Source organism: Toxorhynchites rutilus, chromosome 3 (assembly GCF_029784135.1).
Source record: "Toxorhynchites rutilus septentrionalis strain SRP chromosome 3, ASM2978413v1, whole genome shotgun sequence".
In the NCBI taxonomy this organism is placed as follows: Eukaryota; Metazoa; Arthropoda; class Insecta; order Diptera; family Culicidae; genus Toxorhynchites; species Toxorhynchites rutilus.
In genome coordinates, this window is record NC_073746.1 from 65,966,932 (window position 1) to 65,990,662 (window position 23,731).

Consider the following 23,731-nt stretch of genomic DNA (forward strand, 5'->3'; position numbering starts at 1 on the left):
GGAATCAAGCTTATCGGCGGCAACAAACTTGTGGCTGTTTTGTTGTGACGCGAAGTCACGCGAAGCTCGCGTGTTTGGTGCCAATATGAGAAGAGAAAGGGGCAATGAGTCTGATGTAGTTGGTCAGTAGAACTCGTGGGTAGATCGATAATTGATGCGGTTGGTTCAGTTTACGTTTTAGCTATTAAAATTAATCGTAATTGTAGAAAGAAATGAAATACATCTATCGGTTTTGGGGTGACCTCTCCCACGCAAGGGATCGAAGTAATTGGTAAGTTGTAACCCGTTGCTTCAGGACAGACGAAGCAAATTGATTGGTTTTGAGATCATGTTTCTAATATTTTGTGTTGAACTATTGAAGTTATCCATCTACCGTTACCTAAATTCCGAAATTACGTAGTGACCAACGAATATGTAGAGCGAATTTAATACTGATTTATGTATCCTTCAAAATACAATGTATTATACTCAAATATTATCGCTAAAGTATCCTCTAATTCTTACGTATAGCATTGAACTTCGATTGAATATTGTGAATAACGGTAATACGGTATTATTTATTCCCCAACGGCCCAAAGACTTTTGGCAAACAACACCGTTTAAACTTTTGGCTGATATAGAAAATGAAGCGAATCCTTCCTCCAATCGCTAACCGCCGCTCTCCGCAATGCGGCTGCTGCTTCCCAATAAAAAAATGGAAATTTTACCGGGAATTTTTTAATTTGCATAGGTTCTACAAACATTCGCCAAATGAACACAAACACGGTTGGGATACTGGACCGTCCTCCCATGGGCCCCAAATTCCTGAGGGGCTCGTAAAAATCACCATAAAAAAATAACAGAGGAAATCGTGCAAAATAAAGTCATAAATTATGACAGCATCCTCCTCCTCGGCATCCTTATTCCTGTTTTCATTTTCGCTCATTGCCCTCTGGTCCCCGTAATCGTGCGCGAGCTTCATCCGGCGGATGCTGCAGCACGGTACCGCGAATCAAGGCCACCGTCATGAGGCACATGTTGATCGAAGCCCCGGCTAGCCTCTGGGGGTAACACAGAAAAAACTGCCCATGTTATGAGTTTTGTGTAGTTTGCCCTTGGTGCGGCTAATGGATACTCAGGGACAACACGCAAACTGGGACAACGTAGCTAGAGCATAGAGGCTGCATTGTACTGACGACCTGCGGTAATACATTCTCCCAATTCTAGGGTAATCAATGCTAATGTCCAATACTTCCGAGAATCTTTGCAATAATTGTACAGAAGTACTTTAAAGGGTCATATTTATTCATTTATTCAGATTAATAAGGTCCTGTGGGGGTTATGTTCAGATTTATTGAGTATTTATATTCTCGTGGAGCGTTGCCCTATAAGAGATGTCATGATTAGAACGAAATATTGGAAAACTTTGTCTTCCGTAAAATATTTAGAATGTAGCCTCAGATGATAAGGGGTTTTTTTTATTAGTTAATCCATTTGATCTTGCCAGTAGCTTTATTGCTGGAACGGTTTTTATTTCGTTTCTTCTAAACGATAGTCGAACCCGGTGAATGCGAATCAAATGCACTTTCACTCCTCATCAAAACCAAGCGAATGCAAATCCTTGGTGTGGTGGAGCGATTACTTCGCACAGTACCCAGATTTCAGTTGCACTTAAACTAATTTCCCCCAGTAATCAAGATTGGCTTCGGGGTCATTTTCGCTTCCCACCATCTACCTCTAGAAGTGCTTATCATCGCCGTACGATGAACCACCCGCCCGCTTAATGAAAGCCAAATTGCTGTGGAATGAAGCCAAATCACGTGAATCAACAACCACACTGTTTCAGTGTCCTCCTGGGGGGCTCTGTTATGAGTTCGTCCCTTCGCTTTTAGACCGCCCGCCCCCGCCCAACGGAGCCCGACGACGACGACCGGTCCAACTGCAAATAAATCCTCGCCGGAAAGTAAATATTAACTAATACGCTTTTTGGTGTGGCTAATCGCCTCTCAGGGAGCGAAGCAGAATGGTTCGAGCTTATGACGCTAATGTTCCTTGGGTTAGAGCCAGCACGAGACATTTACGGGTGAGATTGGCAAAAAAGGATACAAAAGGAAAAATCGCATGGAAGTATTCCACTTTTGAGTAATTCTACACCAAATGACGAATCGATTAGACTCAATCATCGTCGATTTGGATGAAACTTTGTACGCGTTTCTGATAGAGACTAAAGCTGAGTATTTCACGCGTGTCTAAATAAAATAAATCTAGAAAGTAATTTTTCTAAAAGACGTATTTCAGGACAAACTTACTGATAAACTGTAGCTCGAAATCCGAAAAGATATATCTTGGTAGGTTATCTATGATAAAACTGCAAGGTTGACGTAGGACTATCCTTGATTTAGTAATCATTTGTTTTCATTGATTAAATTAATGAATGAGAGAAACTCTTTTCGAACAATTTGTTTATGCATGTGAGAACAGAAGTGCCCTCAGTTTGCATTTTTCTGCAATGACGATTTTCCCAGGCTTCTGGGTTTTGAAGTCTGTGTTGAGGAAACACATTTTGGTATGCATATACGCATATGGAAACATATGTTCCCCCGACTTGCATGTGTTTGCAATGCCGATTTCCACAGGCTACTTCTTTAAGAAGTCTGGGTAGGGGGAACACATTCCAGTCTGCATATACCGTTTTTTTCTCCAATACCGAACACTTAAGCTTTGATGGCCATTACACAATGTCTTATCACTCAAAATGGTACTTTTTCACGAAATTAATTTGATTTTTGGATACAATAGAGCCTTCTTTTTCATTTGACTTAAAAAAATTATTTACAAATATACTTTCATGGTGAAAAACTAAAAATTACATTAATCACATTTGTCTCAAATTCCGAACACCATTTATGTCACTGATTCATATTCCGAACACTTTTGTCTCAAATTCCGAACATCAAAAATGCATTCGTTTAAAAAACTTATAACTTTTCAACTACTCTACCGTTTCAGATGATCGATATATCAAATTAAAACGAATTTGCTAGTCTTTTCTGGGAACATATTTCACTTGCAAAAAAATTGGGTTTTGTTTTCGAAATTATTTATTGTGTTCGTTTTTATTAGTTTACATGGTTTCGGGACCAAGGGCACCATATTTTTTTATATTTTTTCTTGAAAGTTGAGTATTTTTTACATAACATATCCAAAAATCAGAGATGTGTTTTTTTCATCGCTTTCAAGTTATTATTTTTTAAAGTTAACATGATTTAGTCTTCGTTCGATATTCATATGCGACTAGACGAGATCTATACGAATAGGATTCCATTTTTTGAAAATTCAATATTTTTTCAAAGAAGACTAGCTCATTGACTTCAATTTAATGTGTCGATTATCCAAACCTGTTCGGTAGTTCGAAGTTATGAATTTTTAAAAAACGTCATTTTTGGAGAAAAAAGGGAAAAAATGTTATTTTAGACCATCGATCAACTTTTAAAAAATATAATTCAAAAACCAAAAAGGACACATCTCTGATTTTTGGATATGGATATGCTTCAAGAAAACATATAAAAAATATAGCGCCCTTGTTCCCAAGACCATGAAAAGTATAAAAAACAAATACGTGTTATGAAAATAAATTTCAAGTTTTTTGCAGGTGTATTGTCTTTTCAAAAAAGACCACCTAACTGGCTTTAATTTGATATGTCGATCATCTGAATCGGTCCAGTAGTTTAAAAGTTATGATTTTTTGAAAAAAGTCATTTTAGGAAAAAAAAATTAAATCGGAGAACTACTATATCGGGTTGGCATGGAATGGCTGTATAATCGAATCAGTATATAATCGAGTCCGACCTGTTACTTCAGAACCCCGGTTTTGTTATTGTGGTTTTAGTTGAAAACCTGACTAAGAAAATAAATTTCTCTCTCGATGGTTTGCGCCTCAGATTTGCGTATGGCAAGAAAAGAGCTTGCAAAAATTTGTTAACAAAATGATTTTTTTTATATTTTGTACTTTGTATTTTATAACAAATTGTAGTTTATATTGTTGCCCCAGAATTGGATTGTCCTTGTACCCCAATTTGTGAATACCTGTAAATTATTTTAAAATGAAGCCTATAAACCAAAGAATGGCAGGGTTTTCATTATGCAATTATTTATAACATTAAAGTTCAGTAAATTCTCATTTTAAAATGATGTGTTCGGAATTTGAATCATACGTCGAAACTCGATTCAAATTCCGAATACTACATCAATACTAATTTTATTATTTATTTTAATTATACATATTTCAGCATAAAATATACTTTTTATCCATTTATTGTAGATTCTTACTTTTCTAGCACTTAACATGAAAACAGCTAACAAATGAGTTGAAAAAACTACAAAAACTGAATAATTAACGTTGCTTGTCTTTTACGGAATTTGCTAACGCAAACATTTTATCATTGGTTTTGATTGTCACTTTGTTGTAAATGCTTAATATTATAAATTATAGGCTGCAAATGATACTAAAATAAAGCCTATAACCCAAAAAATATAAAGGCTGTTATTATCCGATTATTTATAACATAAAAGTCCAGTAAATTTACATTTAGAATGAAGTGTTCGGAATTTAAATCATGCATAGAAATTTGATCTGAATTCCGAACACTACTTAAATACTAATTTGAATGAATATTTGTGCATAAAATGTCATTTTTTCAACTATTTATTGTAGATTCTTACTTTTTCTAGCAGTTAACATGAAAAAAGTAAACAGAAAAGTTGAAACAACTACAAAAACTGAAAAATTTAAGATGCTTGTTTTTTACGTAATTTTCTAACGCAATATACAATATTCAATACACTAAATGAAGATCTTTACTGTCAACAAATTGACCGTGATAAGCTAGCGATTGACCAGAAACATCTGGAATTTGCCAGCAGAAGAGGTGCTGTATTCTATCAGGACAGCGCAAGGCCACACAATTCCGAGAGCTTGATTGGAATGTTTTAATGCATCCTCCGTATAAGTCCGGACCTGGCACCAAGTGATTACCATCTTTCCCTCGCATTGCAAAATTTCCAGAGGTATAAGAAATTTGGATCAAGAGAAGATTGTAAAAATCTACTGCTTTAGTTTTTCGCCAATAAGGACCAAGACTTCTATGATAGAGACATCATGAAGCTATTTTTAGAATGGCAACAAGTTTTACTACAAAACGGTGTATGTTTGGCCCAAATCGGACCATCCGAAGTATATAAAAAATTGTTATTAATTTCACCCAAAAATAATGGATTACTTTTTCCCCAACCTAATCTGAATCGTATTCCGCTGTTACTCTGGTTTTAATTTGAGTAACACAAATCGAACCAATCAAAACTCGGTACGGCGTTTAGAAAATCCTCGACATTTCGCATTTTGATTTTATTGTAAATTTATCATAGCCTTCAATAACATATTCTAATTTTCATACTAAGTCTCAGCCTCATCATATGGCGTTGGCTGAACACTGTCTATTTATCCATTCCATGCCAAACCGATATCTTCTTCTTCTTCTTCAATGGCACTAACGTTCCTAGAGGAACTTCGCCGTCTCAACGTAGTATTACTTGCGTCATTTTTATTAGTACTTAGTTGAGATTTCTATGCCAAATAACACGCCTTGAATGCATTCTGAGTGGCAAGCTCTAGAATACGCGTGAACACAGTGCAAGTCGGAGGAAATTTCTTTGACGAAAAATTCCCCCGACCAGAACGGGAATCGAACCCGAACACCCGGCATGTTAGTTATGACGCTCAAATGGTTCTCAAATTTTCGTCAAAAGTGGTAATTTTGTTCTTTATCGCAAAACATTAGACCCGTATTTTATATTTTTTTATTAGGGTGCCCATTTCCATTTTAGAGTGGTCCGAAAAATCTATTTTTTCCATTTTTTCCCAAAAATTACTTTTTTCAAAAATTCATAACTTTTGAACCAATTCAGAACCGATGATCGACATATCAGATTGTAGCCGATGAGCTAGCCTGTTATTTCAAAATATTGAACATGCAAAAAAAATGGATTTTCTTTTCGTAATTATTGATTGTTGTCGTTTTTTATTGTTTTCATGGCTTTGGACTAGAAGGCGCTTTATTTTTTTAATATTTTTTCTTGAAAGCTGAAGATTTTTTATTTCGATATCATATATACTATTTTTTTCGTTTTTGAGTTATGTTTTTTTAAAGTTAATCGATGGTTCGAAAAAAACAATTTTCCCAATTTTTCATTACAACTCATAACTTTTGAACTACTGGACCGATTCAGTTTTTTTTATTTTTGATTTTTTTTTTAATATTACTTTTGCGAAAAATTTGGATTCTAGTTTTTGTACTTATTGATTGAGTTTGTTTTTCATGGTTTTCTCGGTTAAAGATAGAGAGCGCTATTTTTTTTTAAATATATTTTTTTGAAAGCTTTTTTACATAACATATATTATCGATATCACAGATGCCACTTTTTTCATTTTCGAGTTATGATTTTTCAAAGTTAACCGGTGGTCCAAAAAATCATTTTCCCCCTTTATCCAAAAATTACTATTTGTAAAAATTCATAACATTTGAACTACTAAACCGATTTATATGATCGACAAAAATATTCTTCGGTTTATTTTTGCGGAGCTCGAAAAAACGCCCGAAATTCGTTTCTCTACACTAGAATACTCCCATAAACAAAGATTTAAAACATGTTAAATTTGCTAAATAATAACTCAAAAACGAAAAAAATAGCATCTCTGATATCGAGATATGTTATGTAAAAAATCCTCAGCTTTAAATAAAAAAATATAAAAAAATATAGCGCCCTCTAGTCCAAAGCCATGAAAACCAGTCTTCAGAAAACAAACTCAGCGCTGCGCTTGAGTTTAATTTTCATCAGCGCGCGCTCAAGGAAAACTCGTATTCTATCTTGGTGCGAAGAGCACAAAATTCATAAGCACGACAGCGCAAAATGTACCCGGCGCAGAAATCAGATACTAAACATTTCTTCTCACTTGTGTGATGCGCATCTCATTCTATACACACCCACATACAGATCAAATTCTAGCGCTCGCTTTGTCTTCGTTCGTTCTAAGCAAAGCATAAAAACAACAGCACGTCCCCAATCGCACCGCCTCAACAGAGAAAGCAAAGCAGACAAACATGATTCGAACGCGGTTTAAAATTGGGCATATACACCGGTGTAAGGATACGGTGCAGAAAAGATGTTCGAACTTTAAAGCAAACGGTGTTGAAACAAAACTTTCAACAACAAAAACGACTACAATCAATAATTACGAAAATAAAATCCATTTCTTTTGCAAGTTGAATATTTTTAAATCAAAGGCTAGCTCATCTGCTTCAATTTGATATTTCGATCATCTAAATCGGTTCATCGGTTTTAAGTTGGTTCAAAAGTTAAGGATTTTTGAAAAAAGTCATTTTTGGGAAAAAGTGAAAAAAAATGATTTTTCGGACCACTCTTGAATGAAAATGAGCACCCTAATAAAAAAAATTATAAAATACGTGTCTAATGTTTTGCGATAAAAAACAAAGTTACCACTTTTGACGAAAATCTGAGAACCACTAAATCGGTTTGGCATGGAATAGCTGTATAGTGAAACTAAAAAAAAAGAAACTCACTGAGTCAAATGATTTGTACCACTCGCCTAATGCAGTGTGACATTTTTTTCACCCTTGTCTATTTTATAGATGCTTTCAACTCCATATAAGCTGAATCAAGTAACAAACGCATACTTTAAAAAAAATCTCCTTAAACATACTCACTTTTACCTAAATGACAAAACAGAACAACTCTTATTTTCCTGTAATGCGGCTCCCATATCCTCCATATTAGTTGGATTGTCAGCATACCAAAGATACTCGAGCTAGACGCAATAGCCTAAAAGACATTCTCGGTCGTCAAAGCCTAAACAACATTTTCAGCCGAGACGAATCTCAAGAAACCAGTTTGATTGTGTTTCTTAAATAAACCGACTACTTTTTTTTTCATTTATTTATTTATTAGGCTCATTAGCATTTTAGCAATAACAGAGCCGGGTTTTCATCGTGTACATGTACATATGTTTATGTTTCTATAAATTGTAAATTACACAGTAGTTAGTAGTAGCCATTTAGGCGTTAAGTTTTCTGTTCCATTACATTATGGTAAATTACACAGTAGTAGCCATTTAGGCGTAAGGGTATTCTTTCTGTTCTTCCATTGTTCAGCAGACCGGACAGCGGAGACAGTTGATATTGATAATTGTTGGGTTATTTATAGAACAGCAGCCCGATGTTTCTTGCAGAGCAGAGCAGTTGTATGGATGAATCGATCTTTGTTCCACCGTGGATCGATTTCCATCGCTGATAATGGTTGCGTGGACGTAGTTATTCTATAACAACACAAAGATGGTCAATTGAGGGCCCTGAGTTTGAACTCACGATCGATCGCTTGGTAAGCGAACGCGTAACCAAGTGGCTACACGAAGACCCCCTAAACCGACTACTTTGGTAATAAAGGGTGTGTCACATCAAATTGCATCACGGAAAAAACGCTGTAGAAATTCGCCCAGTAGACCGATCCTTTTGAAAATTTTAGACAGTAAAATAAAAACTACTAAACAACTTTTGGCATTTTCTTTTTATTCATACTTCGAGCCCAAGCCCGTATGCTCGCACCTTCTTCTTTACCCCGTCCATAAGGTTCTGTACAACGTCAGGTTGTAGTTTTTTTTGAACAGAAATCCATTTTCTCTTGAAGTCCGCCTCCGATTTGACAACTTTTGGGTTCTTCCGGAGGGCCTGCTTCATAATCGCCCAATATTTCTCTATTGGGCGAAGCTCCGGCGCGTTGGGCGGGTTCATTTCCTTTGGCACGAAGGTGACCCCGTTGGCTTCGTACCACTCCAACACGTCCTTTGAATAGTGGCACGAAGCGAGATCCGGCCAGAAGATGGTCGGTCCCTCGTGCTGCTTCAATAGTGGTAGTAAGCGCTTCTGTAGGCACTCCTTAAGGTAAACCTGCCCGTTTACCGTGCCGGTCATCACGAAGGGGGGCGCTCCGCTTTCCGCAAGAGCAGATCGCTTGCCACACCATGTACTTTTTGGCAAACTTGGATAGTTTCTGCTTGCGAATCTCCTCCGGAACGCTGAATTTGTCCTCTGCGGAGAAGAACAACAGGCCCGGCAGCTGACGAAAGTCCGCTTTGACGTAGGTTTCGTCGTCCATTACCAGGCAATGCGGCTTCGTCAGCATTTCGGTGTACAGCTTCCGGGCTCGCGTCTTCCCCACCATGTTTTGCCTTTCGTCGCGGTTAGGAGCCTTCTGAACCTTGTATGTACGCAGGCCCTCCCGCTGCTTGGTCCGCTGGACGAATGAACTTGACAAATTCAGCTTATTGGCGACATCCCGGACCGAACTTCTCGGATCACGTCTAAACTGCTTAACTACGCGCTTGTGATCTTTTTCACTGACGGAGCATCCATTTTTGCCGTTCTTCACCTTCCGGTCGATGGTTAGGTTCTCGAAGTATCGTTTTAGTACTCTGCTGACCGTGGATTGGACGAATCCCAGCATCTTATGGATGTCCCGATGTGACAACTCCGGATTCTCGAAATGAGTGTACAGGATTAATTCACGACGCTCTTTTTCGTTCGACGACATTTTTCCAAATTTACGAAAAATTGACAGTGAAGCATGGCCAACGTGATCTATACACTCTTATCTGATTATAAGCGAAAGCTGAAGATATAATTACTAAAAATTAAATTTCTACAGCGTTTTTTCCGTGATGCAATTTGATGTGACACACCCTTTATTTAATTTAACCGCCGGAGACGAATGATTAGATTTAAAGTCTCCGCAAACAAAAAAAAAACCAAGAAGGTGAAACGCATACTTCAGACATGATTCATCAGTCATATAGCTAGAAGTGTCCAGACGGCAGTGGTAGCGAGGCTCAAAAATGACTTCTCTCAAGGCCTATAGTTGTAGTTTCCAAAATTGGAAAACAACCAAACGCATACTTTATAGCAAACGTTGTTTGAATCGCAATATTTCCCCTCTCCTCACTCATTACCCGTAACAGGACGATACATTTGATACGTGTATCATGTGTATGTCAACGATTTTTTGGAGGGAAATTCAGACGCAACGAAATGCAAATCGATGCGCTGCTTCCACCGAACAAAATTTGCACCGCTGTTTTGGAATATCTTCCATTCTTTTCATTCATGTATCGAACTGTGTGTGGATTTGTTTGTAATATCAGCATTAGGAATAAATGATGTCTGCTCGCTAGCTGAATTGAGACTGTGATTTCAAATCGCGAATAACTTATTTATATATATATATGCATTAGTTGGCCGTCATTGACCGTTAAGGTAGGTAAGCATACAAATGTTCAGAGCAAATGTATAGGAAAAGGGGAATGGTTCCGATTTCCATTATTCTAACCGGTTCACGGAATGTTAATCATAATGTTTAGCATATCATACAAATTTTGGAGATCCAATTCAATTGGTATACAAATCATCAGAATACGGTTCGTAGTGAGAATAGTTATTATCCCTAACTTTATTTCATAAAGACGTGACCTGTTTTCTGATTTGGCACCATTATCGAAAGACGTAGTCCTACGTCAAAAAAAATATTTTCCACACTTTTTGTGTGATAACTGGATATTTTAAATAAAAGATTGAGATCAGCTTAAATAGACTCTTCGCTTCGCGTAAAGCTCTCTCTAATATTTCTCATATTTCAAGACGCGACGGCTTGAAATGTATTTGATCGGCCGAAAAAGATAAATCCCTGCTTTCGATATATTTGCAAAGCATTGTTAAAATAATCCAAAGATTTTGTGATTCTTCGTAATATTATTCAAATTTCAATGTATTCTGAATGGATGCGGTGCCTCCACTGAACAAAATTGCATCACTGTGTGCGATATCTATTTCCTGTTCTACCTTTGTATCGAGCAAATCAGCTGAGTCTGACATCAGCATTCAGAAAGCTGGAGCGAGATTGTGACTTGTATAATGATGAATTCTGGAGAAACTATACTCCCTGCCATTTGGAAAATCTCTCTACTGTCTAGTCGATAGCTAGATGGCTGTCCTTTAGTCCTATTCCATTCATTCTGTACTTTAAAACGTTGAGCCCCAACCGAAAAAAGGGAACATTACACCTGCGGTTTGAAATATTTCATTGATTGTTTTGGAATTTTTTGATGAAAATTTAAACAATTTCCTTAGTTTCATTCTTTGACCAAAATTTTGTAGATGCTCTACTGCCGTTCTACGCATAGTTGTCCCACATTACTTTTTGACAATTATCACTTTTCTTCATAAAACGATGTTTTTATGCCTAATCTTAAAAAAACACCAAAAAAGGTATATTTTGTTCACAGCTTTAAAAAACATCAAGCCCAATTGTCCTATGTTGATATCCTACGCAAAATTGTCCCGCCAGATATTTTTTGTAGATCCATAATAAATGAATCGGTTCAAGTACAAGAAATTTATGTCACGCTTTCAGCAAAGCTAATGAACTCATTTCTGATTTGAAAGAACGAACTAATTCTGAAACAAACAAAAAAAGTTTAACAGAACACGTGTACAATTTGTTAGTGAAGGCCTAATAACAATGAGATTTATATTCTGCAAAGGTATTGCAGATCCCTCTTTCCATCATAAAACGATGTTTTTATGCACAATCTTTCGAAAAAACATAAAAAAACTTATTGTTTGTTTCCAGTATTTCAAAAAACAACATCAAGTTCAATTGTCCCATGTTGATGTTCTAGGCATAACTGTCCCACCATAAATTTTTAAGCCCATAACGAAGAGTGATTGATTCAAGTGAGGGGATCTGTTCACGTTTCATTAAACAATAGGGGGTCTTCGTAGCCTAATTGGTTGCGTGTCCGCTACTAAGTGAACGATCATGAGCTCATAACTTAGGGCCCCTCAACTGACGATCTTTGTGTGTTATTCTAGCTACTATGTCCACGCAACAATCATCATGTGCGGGTAATCCCAGTCCCTTACCGCTCACATTTTCGGTCCGCTGCATCGGTAATTGACACTATTAATAACCCAACAAAGGAAGCCTCATATCAACAGTACCGCTGTGAACAGCCCATCTGTGAACATTCGAACAATAGTAATATTCTTACGCCGAAAAAAGGCGACATGTGTTGTGCATCGATAGAATTAGGAATTCTCTTACGCCTAAACGGCTACTGTGTTTATAGATAAAACAAATGTTTATCGATAGATAGCGATACTCTTACGCCTCAAAATGGTAACAGTGTAATATACAACAAAAGTTATCTTAAGATAAAAAAATGTACACGAATGAATTCGGCTCTGTTACAGCTGAATTGCTAAATGAGCCTAATAAAATAAACTGTTGGGATAAAAAAAAATAGTTTTCTGCTTATAAAAAACCCAGTGTATTGCTAAACTGGAATGCTTAAAGTTTCTGGAAGACAAATATGCTAGAAAACTTTGATTGCGTTTTTCTCAGTTGCTGATTTTGGTACATGGGACAACTATGCGTAGAACGGCAGTATAGTGCAAGAAATATCTGTTAAAATTTAGACAAAAAAAGCTTTGGCACTTTTTAAAATGTGAACAATTTTTTTAATATTCCATGTATGCAAAGATTGAGTGCTCCCGTGGCCGAGTGGTTAGCGTCCCACATGATAGTGTTCGGGTTCGATTCCCGTTCTAATGGGGAGATTTTTCGTCAAAGAAAATTCTTCTGACTTGCACTGTGGTCACGCGTATTCGCGAACAAGAGGACGTATGCAAAGATGCTTAAACGACAAATGTCTTTACAGCCAAAACGTTTCACTGCAATCTGAGATGGTGCTGCCAATGCACAATGGTCCAGGAGATGCATTTAAGTGGAAATTAGCATTTAGAGCTTGACAGTTATTCTCTAGACAAAAACTGTTTTAGACAAAGTTGTTACTCATGATAGAGCGCTCGTTTTTATGTTGTCAAAAATAGAGTGACCAAAATTGTCGATGAAATAAAAATAGATATAGGTAAACATAGTTCGACAATGTTGTAGCTCCAATTATTTGAGACATCTTTGTAGAAGAAAGTTTTTCTCTATCTCTTGAAATAACCGATAGAGCGCCTTTTTTCTCAGTTACGTTAGGGTCAACATGGAAAAAAACTGTTTTTTGTTCTAACTTTTATATTTCAAATCGTACATGCAAACTGTCGTCGAAAGACTTTTAGAGCTTACTGATACAAACATTTTTCATTCCAGAACATGTCAATATCTCAACTTTACTCAAAGTTATTGATATTTCTTCCCAAAAAACATGCTCTTTCCATTTGTTTGTCATTCTTTCTCGGGCAAACATAAAAAATGTTTGTTGACGGAATTTGAAAGAACAGATTTCACTCTATATAACATGTGATTTTCAAAACTATGTTATTTTTTGTGTTTGAGTAAATTAAAATTGAAATCATGAGTTTTTGGATGAAAACCCATCAATAACCTTGAGCAGGATTAAGATATTGACATGTTCTGCATCGCAAAATGTTGGTATTGATAAGCTCTAAAAGTCATACGAAGATCATTTTGATATAGAATTTTAAATATAAAAGTTAGAGCTTGAGCTTGAGCTTGGGTAGACTGTACAATTCGTAGTTGCTCTCCGTGATTGACCTGAACCAACCAAATTGCACAAAGAACACACAGAATGACGCTTGGGACTAGCAAATCATTCTCGTTGTGCAATTTTCGGTGATTTGAGCTTTAAATGGTCAATAACGACGCCGGCCACGTCCTTACAGTCACCAGAGGAAGGGAAGGAACGTTAGTATGATATTCGCCGCCCGAAGGCCAGAAGGGTCGCCTCTATAGCGTGGTTCCCTAGCGTTTATCATAGAAGGGATAGTTGTTAGTGGGAATGGTTAAGAAAAATCAGGATTCACTGCGGTAAGTGATGTGATTATGTAAATGTGAAAATTGACCTCTCGACAAAACAAAAATCCGAAAATCTGTGTTACAACACGCGGCAGAGATTATCTTTAGGTATCCTGAGAAGGAAAACCTGTAAAATCGATACATTTTATATAAAATATTATAATAATATATTCTAGTATTCATTGCAGGTACTTTTCATCGAAAGTCAATCGCGCTGGCGGAGATTCAATTGTGGGAAACCTGAGAAGGTAACCGAGAAGACTCCTTCAAGGCCAACGGATCGGTTTGGCGATATGTTCCGTTATTCATCACACCTACTCTGAGCCTGATCACGAACATAACCTCACGGTGAAAACGAGATGAAGTGTATATAACCTCGCATACAAATCATCTCGCCCTTACCACGCAGCGACGCTCGTAATGACACTCTCTATATCACACTTCGATCGCGACGACGGAAAGTTATTTTTGGGAAACCTGAGAAGGTCACCGTATAAACCAAAATGCAAAATTGAAGCACCAAATCTCAAGTCTAAAAAAAGAAAAAAAAACAGGAAGTAGGTTATATCTATGGTATAACCGCAAGGGTGACGTAGGACTATCGTTGATTTAGAGATCATTTGTTTGAAGTTGAATCTAAATCCATCCTGAATGAATGAATAAATAAATATTTGGGTGACTTCAAAAACGAGAGTGTTACGTTGGAGACTCAAGGTTTTATGCATCCAATATTGGATACAAAAAACCTTGTTCTGAAGAATAATCTTCAGAAGCTTTCCTGCTAACTGCACTTGATTGACAAATCACAAAACCAAATGTATGTGGTCGCAGTATTATATGGATAGAAAACATTAAAATAAACTCGCTTGAATGTAATTTTCTATTCCAAGGGGAACTGGCAGATTATTTTTCAGCAACGATCATTTCTTTCCAGGTTTCCTCTCGATAAACAGCAAACGAAAAGAGTTGCGCGCGTGTATGTGTGTGTGTGGCGGCTGCTTCTATGTCTTCCCGAGGAACCGTATTTCGATGCTGATACTCTCTTGGTCACGAGAGTATCACGGCTTTTCTGCGCTCCCTCACAGTTAAAACAAACTGATTGCATTTCAGGTCAGGTCAGGCCAGGTAATGAATCCCTCGATCCCTCGCCGTTCAGCTCGTTCAGTAACGATGTTGTCTTGTCGATGTCCTCAGGCGTCGTGCACAAATTACGTAACGCTAAAAATCCGAATTTTGAACCACCTCTCCCCCCCCCCTTTCGTAACGCAATTTCCTATCTCTAATGAACAGAAAGTAACGTAACATCTACCCCCTCCCCCCTTATCGCGTTACGTAATTTGTGCACGACGCCTCACGAAAAATGAATCGGTTTCACCACCAGAATATCATTTCAGTATGTTTTTCGTGCGTGATTGAATCGAGAGAAGGTGTGGTTTACGATGGCAATTTGGAAGGCAAACTAGAGGAGAATGAACTCTCTGAGTATGAAAATTTCGGCGACTGAGCAATAATCGATTGAAAATTATATAATTTTCGCGATACGAAACATTTTCCGTTTTTCATGTTATGCATCCAATATTGGATACGAAAATATCCTACTGATAGGAAAGAATAATCTTCAGAAGCTTTCCAGCTAATTACACTTGATTGAAAAATTACGAAATCAAATGTATTTGGTCGCTGTGTTCGCCATATAATTAGAAAACATTAAAATAAACTCTTTCGCATGGATGTATTCTTCAATTCCCAGGGAACTGGCAGATTATTTTTCAGCAACGATTAGATCTTTCCGGAATTTTCTCGATGCTGTATGGCATCCAAACGAAAATTCTCGTTTCAGTTTGGCCTGCAAAAAACTTTTCTAAACTCTAATCCACCAAATTTGGAGCCCTGAAAAGGGCCGATGATTATATGCTAAGCTAATATAGCACCCTCTCCTTGGATTCGATGGGCCAGCTGAATGTCCTTGGGCATGATGTGACGCGTTTTGCGTGGATAGCACACAAATTTGTATCTTCGAATAAGCCTCCTGCAGCGTCATAACCGCGGAACTTTGGAAGCGCAAGTCGGTTTTGAAGTCCTGAGCAATTCCACGATCCAAAAGCTGCAAAGGTAGCTTGCGGATCAGCAATTCGGTCGACTTCCGATAGCGATGAATTTCACGCAAAGTTCCCGGTCGATAGCGATGTGGCTTCTTCACCTATCCTGCGGCTGGTGCGCTTATCCGAGCTGCTTTCGTGTGCCTTACCACTGAAAGACTAACTATCTATCTGCTTGGTCCCAAACAAACGAGTCGTCACGGTGCGAGAGTAGAGTAAGAAATGAACGAAAGCAAAGGAAGCGTCATTTTATAAACCATAAAAGTATAGAATCTAAACCCCACCCTTATTATATTTGTTGCTTACCCTGAGAGAGAAACGAATAACATCGAAGTAAGTATACAGTAATGTATTTGAATCCGGACACTTTGCGTTACATTTAATACCATACCGCAGCCACAACATTTTCTGCATGTTGAATTAATGCGATTGATAAGTAACTATCAAGAAACTATCAGTAACTATATTAGCAACTATTAATCGCATAAATTCAACACGAAAAAAATGTTATGGCTGTGGTATTATATTGAATGTAATGCAAAGTGTCCGGATTCAAAAGCATTACTGTAAAAAAGAGTTAACTCGACTGAAATTTTTTCGGTTCGGCCTGCAAAAACGAAATTAAGAGCCCCCGCCGACTGCAGACTGACTTGTCGACCGATAGTTCGGTCGGCTTCTTAATCAGTACGGAGAAAAAAAGTCTGTAGTGTACAGCATAATGCATAGACGTAAGTATGAGCTTCCCCATCTCACATTCCAATAAGATTAATGGGTTTCCAAGTGGGCGCGCTACATACGGATACGAATGATTTCAATAACCTGTTTTCGAAGCTATCATTAAGCTATTGAAACAATTTTTCGACTCAATAAATAGCAATCATATAACTCTTGGACATTTTATCTTTTGTATGAAATGATTATCATACTGTTCCGTTGATCCGAAGCAGAATGAATCACGCTTAAAGAAGGAATGGATTTTTTCTTGGAATTTAGTCAGCACAAATAATGCACTTTCACAACAATTAAAAACGACAAACGGTAAACAGTTTCATCAAAGTGATTTCTTCGATATGGGGATATATTCACTACATCATGTCATATATTTCATATTTTTCATTATGAAATCCATATCCATGGCACCTATCGGTATCGAATTATCATCGACACCACGATTTTCGCTAAATGCTCCTTTCAGTTCGGCCTGTAAAAAACTTTTCTGAACTCTAATCCATCAAATTTGGAGCCCTGAAAAGGGCTGTTGATTATATGCTAAGCTAATATAGCACGCTCTCCTCGGATACGATGGGCCAGCTGGATGTCCTTGGGCATGATGTGACGCGTTTTGCATGGATAGCACACAAATTGGTATCTTCTAATAAGCCTCCTGCAGCGTCATCACCGCGGAACTTTGGAAGCGCAAGTCGGTTTTGAAGTCCTGAGCAATTCCACGAACCAAATGCTGCAAAGGTAGCTTGCGGATCAGCAATTCGGTCGACTTCTGATAGCGACGAATTTCATGCGAAGTTCCCGGTCGATAGCGATGTGGCTTCTTCACGCTTCCTGCGGCTGATGCGCTTATCCGAGCTGCTTTCGTGGTGCCTTACCACCGAAAGACTAACGAGCTGTCTGCTTAGTCCCGATAAAACGAGTCCTCACGGTGCGAGAGTAGAGTAAGAAATGAACGAAAGCAAGGGAAGTGTCATTTTATAAAACATAAAAGAATCGAATGTAAACCCCACCCTCTTTATTGTATAAGCTTACTGTATACTCACGAATATAATAAGGGTGGGATTTAGATTCTATACTTTTATGGTTTATAAAATGACGCTTCCTTTGCTTTCGTTCATTTCTTACTCTACTCTCGCACCGTGAGGACTCGAGCTCGTTAGTCTTTCGCAGACAGCTCGTTAGTCATTCGGTGGTAAGGCACACGACGTCAGCTCGGATAAGCGCACCAGTAGCAGGATAGGTGGAGAAGCCACATCGCTATCGACCGGGAACTTCGCATGAAATTCGTCGCTATCAGATATCGACCGAATTGCTGATCCGCAAGCTACCTTTGCAGCATTTGGTTCGTGGAATTGCTCAGGACTTCAAAACCGACTTGCGCTTCCAAAGTTCCGCGGTTATGACGCTGCAGGAGGCTTATTCGAAGATACCAATTTGTGTGCTATCCATGCAAAACGCGTCACATCATGCCCAAGGACATCCAGCTGGCCCATCGTATCCGAGGAGAGCGTGCTATATTAGCTTAGCATATAATCAACGGCCCTTTTCAGGGCTCCAAATTTGATGGATTAGAGTACAGAAAGTTTTTTACAGGCCGAACTGAAAGGAGCATTTAGCGAAAATCGTGGTTTCGATAATAATTCGTTACCGATAGGTGCCATGGATATGTATTTCCTTATGAAGAATATGAAATACATGACATGATGTAGTGAATATATCCGAAGAAATCACTTTGGTGAAACTGCATTATAAAATTATTTGTGTACGAATGCCGCAATCGATAGTCGACTCTAATTTGCGCTGGGTAATTTCCTCGGAGGACTCGATTCCTCCTTTGAGCATTAATAATCTCTTTCTGGCAAAACGATGTGGTATGAATCACATTATTTGAATGATAGAATGAAGAAGTTTTCTGCCAATTTCCTTCAACCTCCAAACGTATCTTTCTCCCATTTGTCGTTTTCGCGTTCGCTAATCCTCTCTCACAACACCCATTTCTAGTTTGAGAAATTGTTGAGTACACATTGATTGCCAGTGCGCGTAGAGCGGGAATTCCTAAAGATTCATTGCACCTCTAATAAATTGCCGAAAGACGTGGTCTTACGTTGATCGCACTTGATTGAAAAAATCCAAAACGAAATGTATTTGGTCGAAGCATTATATGAGTAGAAAGCAAATAATCGCTCGAAAATGACTTGATTTTCGCGATGTGAAACATTTTCCGTTTTTCATGTTATGCATCCAATATTGGATACGAAAATTTCCACTGATGGGGGAAAAATATTCAGAAGCTTTCCTGTTAATTGCGATTGATTGAAAAATAACAAAACCAAATGTATTTGGTTGCAGTGTTATATGGATAGAAAACATTAAAATAAACTACTTCGCATGAATGTATTTTTCAATTCCCAGGGGAACTGGCAGATTATTTTCCAGCAACGATGATAGCAACGAGAATTCCGCGCGTGTATGTGTGTGTGCGTGTGTGTGGCGGCTGCTCCGATGTTTCAAGCGGAACCGTGGCATCACTCTCCTCCTGATGGATTCCCTTTTGGCCTTAGGTGCACAAACAGGCTCTTGGTGACACCGTTCATCAGCGCATTCATGATAAACGAAATTAGCTTCACAACAACAGCGACAACATGCTCCAATCGCTGTTCAATCATAACTGAGTGGGTTTACGAGCGGCGCTCGCTTATATACCGATTTTTGATTTCAATAGCCTGTTTTGAAAGCAATTTTAAGACTATTGAAACAAGTTTTTGGATGAAAAAGTAACAAGTATATGACGCGTAGACATTTTATCTTTCAAATGAAGTGTTTATCATACCATTTCGTTCAGTTGTTTAAGAGCTATTAACGCTCAAAATCTCGGTCTCCAGCGTAACGCTTTCGTTCTCGAAACTTTGGTTTTACACCCCGGTATAGAAATGAAAGACGTAGTCCTACGTCAAAAGAATCCTGCTTTCAACTCTCAACACGAGACCGCATGCTGTCACCGGAGAACGAATCCAACAGTAACATCCATCACCCCAGCTCCCACTCTGCATGCAAAATCCGAATTCAGAATCCAACTCCGGAACGAAAGATGACGCACCATATAAAAATCAAAGCTGCAACAGGAAAAAACAGAAAAAAAACACATACATATACATGAGAACACCTTTCCCCACTTCGAATCTACCATCGAACAAAACTGCAAATCGAACGACACATGTTAGAGAGATGGAGAAAACATAATACTTAGCTCACGTATCCGCTCGCCCAGCAAGCCATGACAATAATTCTCTCACCACCACTACGATGCAGGAGTTTCGGACTTATCAAAATTAAATTCGTTTAAAAGCACGAGAAAAATATTCATTAGCAACTCTGAATCGGGGGGTCTTCGTAGCCACTTGGTTACGCGATCGCTTACCAAGCGATCGATCGTGAGTTCAAACTCAGGGCCCTCAATTGACCATCTTTGTGTTGTTATAGAATAACTACGTCCACGCAACCATCATCAGCGATGGAAATCGATCCACGGTCGAAATAAGATCAATTCAACCATACAACTGCTCTGCTCTGCAAGACACATCGGGCTGCTGTTCTATAAATAACTCAACAATGATCAATATCAACTGTCTCCGCTGTCCGGTCTGCTAAACAATGGATGAACAGAAAGAATACCCTTACGCCTAAATGGCTACTACTGTGTAATTTACCATAATGTAATGGAACAGAAAAACTTAACGCCTAAATGGCTACTACTAACTACTGTGTAATTTACAATTTATAGAAACATAAACATATGTACATGTACATATCTGTTACAGCTAAAATGCTAATGAGCCTAATAAATAAATAAATGAGATAAAAAAAAAAAACTCTGAATCGGTCAGACGAAGCTAGGGGAAATGTAAATCACAAACACACGATTAGGAACGAGCCGAAACGATCTAACCGAACTCTCACTAACACACCCGAAGCGAAAAAAATGGCTTCGCCCAATTTTTAAGAGCACCAAACTACGCATCTTTTAGTTTGTCTAGAGTATATGCAGGTATATTTATACATATTCTACCGAGTTCACTAGTGCAGAAGACACATCCCGTTATATTTCCCAAAAACTCCGATGCCAAACACAAGCACCCGTTCTCCTGCACAAAAATTTCAATACACCTCAAGACGTGAAAATACATGGCATATCACTTTTTAAACATTGGAATTCTGCTTACAGCACACTTTAATTCACTTGATTACAATTTTTTTTTCCAAAATATGCGTGTTGTGCTGTTTGTTTCTTATTAAAAGTTGAATCTTTTTCCGGTTACTTATGAGATGGCACTTTTCTTAAACGAGCACTTCTACCGAAAACAAACGTCTGTATTCGACGACTGCACCAGAATTCTAAATATAAAAGTTAGAATAAAAAAAACAGTTTTTTCATAGTTACCCTAATGCAACTCAGATATAAGGTGCTTAAAACAACTTTGTGGAAGATATTTATTGTTTAGACAAAAACTGTCTTAGACAAAATTGTTACATATGATAGAGCGCTCATTTTTATGTTATTAAAATAGGGTGACCAAAATTGTCGATGAAATGAAAAATCTAACTTTCTTATCTTTATAGGTAGAGATAAACATAGTTCAAAAATGTTGTAGCCCCAGTTATTTTAAACAACTTTGTAGAACAAAGCTTTTTTCTATCTTTTGAAATAATCGATTTAACGCTTTTTTCCTAAGTTGCATTCGGGTGACCACGAAAAAACGTGTTTTTTCTGCTTTAACTTTTATATTTCAAATTCTACATCAAAACTGTCTTCGTACGACTGTCAGAGCTTATCGATACCAACATTTTGCGATGAAGAACTTGTCTATATCTTAATCCTACTCAAAGTTATTGATGGTTTTTTACCCAAAAACTCATGATTTCAATTTTAATTTACTCAAACACAAAAAATAACTTACAAACAAATGAAAAGAGCATGTTTTTTGGAAAAAAATATCACTAACTTTGAGTAAAGTTGAGATATTGACAAGTTCTGCATCGAAAAATGTTTGTATTAGTAAGCTCTAAAAGTCTTTCGAAGACAGTTTGCATGTAAAATTTGAAACATAACAGTTAGAGCAAAAAAACATTTTTTTTCATAGTGACCCTTACTGAAAAAAGGCGCTATATCGGTTATTTCAAAAGATAGAGAAAAACTTTCTTCTACAAAAATGTCTCAAATAATTGGAGTTACAACATTGTCGAACTATGTTATCTATATCTATAAAGATATGAAAGTTAGATTTTTTTATTTCATCGAAAATTTTGGTCACCCTATTTTTCACAACATAAAAGCGAGCGTTCTATCATGAGTAACAACTTTTTCTAAGACAGTTTTTGTCTAGAGAATAACTGTCGAGCTCTAAATGCTAATTTCCACTTAAATGCATCTCCTGGACCATTGTGCAATGGCCAGTCGAGTTGGCATGAAATTCGTCAATTAAGGTTAGCCTTGGAGTACGTTAGCCCTTTCAATAAATACTCTTCAATCAGAGTAATCTTTTCCTCCGTGAGGAATATTTTGTCTCTAATACCGAGAGTGTTTGACAAAATTGCATTCAAACTTAAAATGATCGATCGATCTGCCATTCGACATTAAATTGCCCATTAGATGCATTTCCATGTTTCAAATGTTGATAAAGAGATTCTGTACCTTTCCTAGTATAGCTTACGAAATAATAAAATTATCCTACGAGCTGATACCAACACTTAAATCGAGGCTGACTGCCTTCGATTCTTCTATACCTTCCCATGACAGAAAGACCAACAATCTCCCGCTCTTAGCTCTGAGCGCTGAGCGCGGTAAATGCAGATCAAACAGAAAACACTCCGTTCGAAACTCGCGAAACACGCCAACAATTGCGGCGTGGAAACTTGAACGAAACCCCATTTTCTACGTTCGTCATTCTCCGTCCGGTGACACTCCTCGCAGAAGCATTGGAATTCAAGCCACAGACAGCGGTATTTGCATAGTACACGTGCGCGAAGCATAAGAACCGGAACGAGTGGGCGTGTTGGCTTTATTGTCCAATCCTTACCCCCAAAACGCGTGGAATCCAACGAGCAAGCATAAATCATTAAGAAGGAGGAGGGGGAGGGAATCGTCTCATCAGAACTATTCATTTCAGTGCCATGCCATTGTCTAGCGTTCGTGTCGCGGAAACAATTCCAAAAATGTTCGTCCCACCCTCCAAACGATGATGGCGATGGTCATTTCGGAACGACGAGCGCTTCCTCCCCCTCGAGGGATAAGAAAGCGCATTACGCACGAGAGAGAGTTACAGACGGGGTGGTATAATTGGAAAAGCAAATGGCATTTTATGCTCGGGGCGGCGGTAGGAGTAGAAAATGTGGTTGCGTTGTGATAACGAAACACAAGGCGTCCGTGCTTCCGAGGGAACTATACTATAGGGGTTTTTTCCTCTCGCAAGTAGGTTTCCCCATGTTCGAGTCAGATTTTGTTTTTCCTTGACATTCGCTCGTTTGGAATCGAGAACAGAAATTGATGAGAAACTGTGTGAAAATAGCTTTTTGATGAAAAAGGATGCCCGAAGGGGGTGGATGAGTTGAATCCAAACAGCAAAACAAGGGGGAAGAGAAAAGGGCTCATTCCAAATGACACCAGCCTAAGCGACTGGACATAGTTTGCATTTAATTGAAATTCTTCTGACAGAATGTGTCGTCCATTTTTTTTCTCGTAGCACAGACGGAATTGGATGGGTTCCTGAATGTGAGGTAGAACAATCTTCGATCCTACACGAAAGTGTGCTGAATAGAAACGGAAAGAATTTTGAATTTGAATATGACACTCAATGCTGTGGTCCTCGATTTTAACCGATGGTCCGAAAAATCGATTTTTCCCTTTTTTCCAAAAATGACTATTTTCAAAAAATCATAACTTTTTTAACCACAGATGCTCGACACATCATATTGAAACCAAT

The 23,731-nt window shown here is 38.0% G+C and overlaps 1 protein-coding gene across 2 annotated transcripts in view; it reads right to left on the reverse strand.

Annotated features, from left to right (window-relative positions):
* The window catches only part of LOC129776503 (tRNA-dihydrouridine(16/17) synthase [NAD(P)(+)]-like), a 258,069-nt gene that overhangs the window by 176,160 nt on the left and 58,178 nt on the right, over positions 1–23,731 (reverse strand). The window lies entirely within an intron of this gene.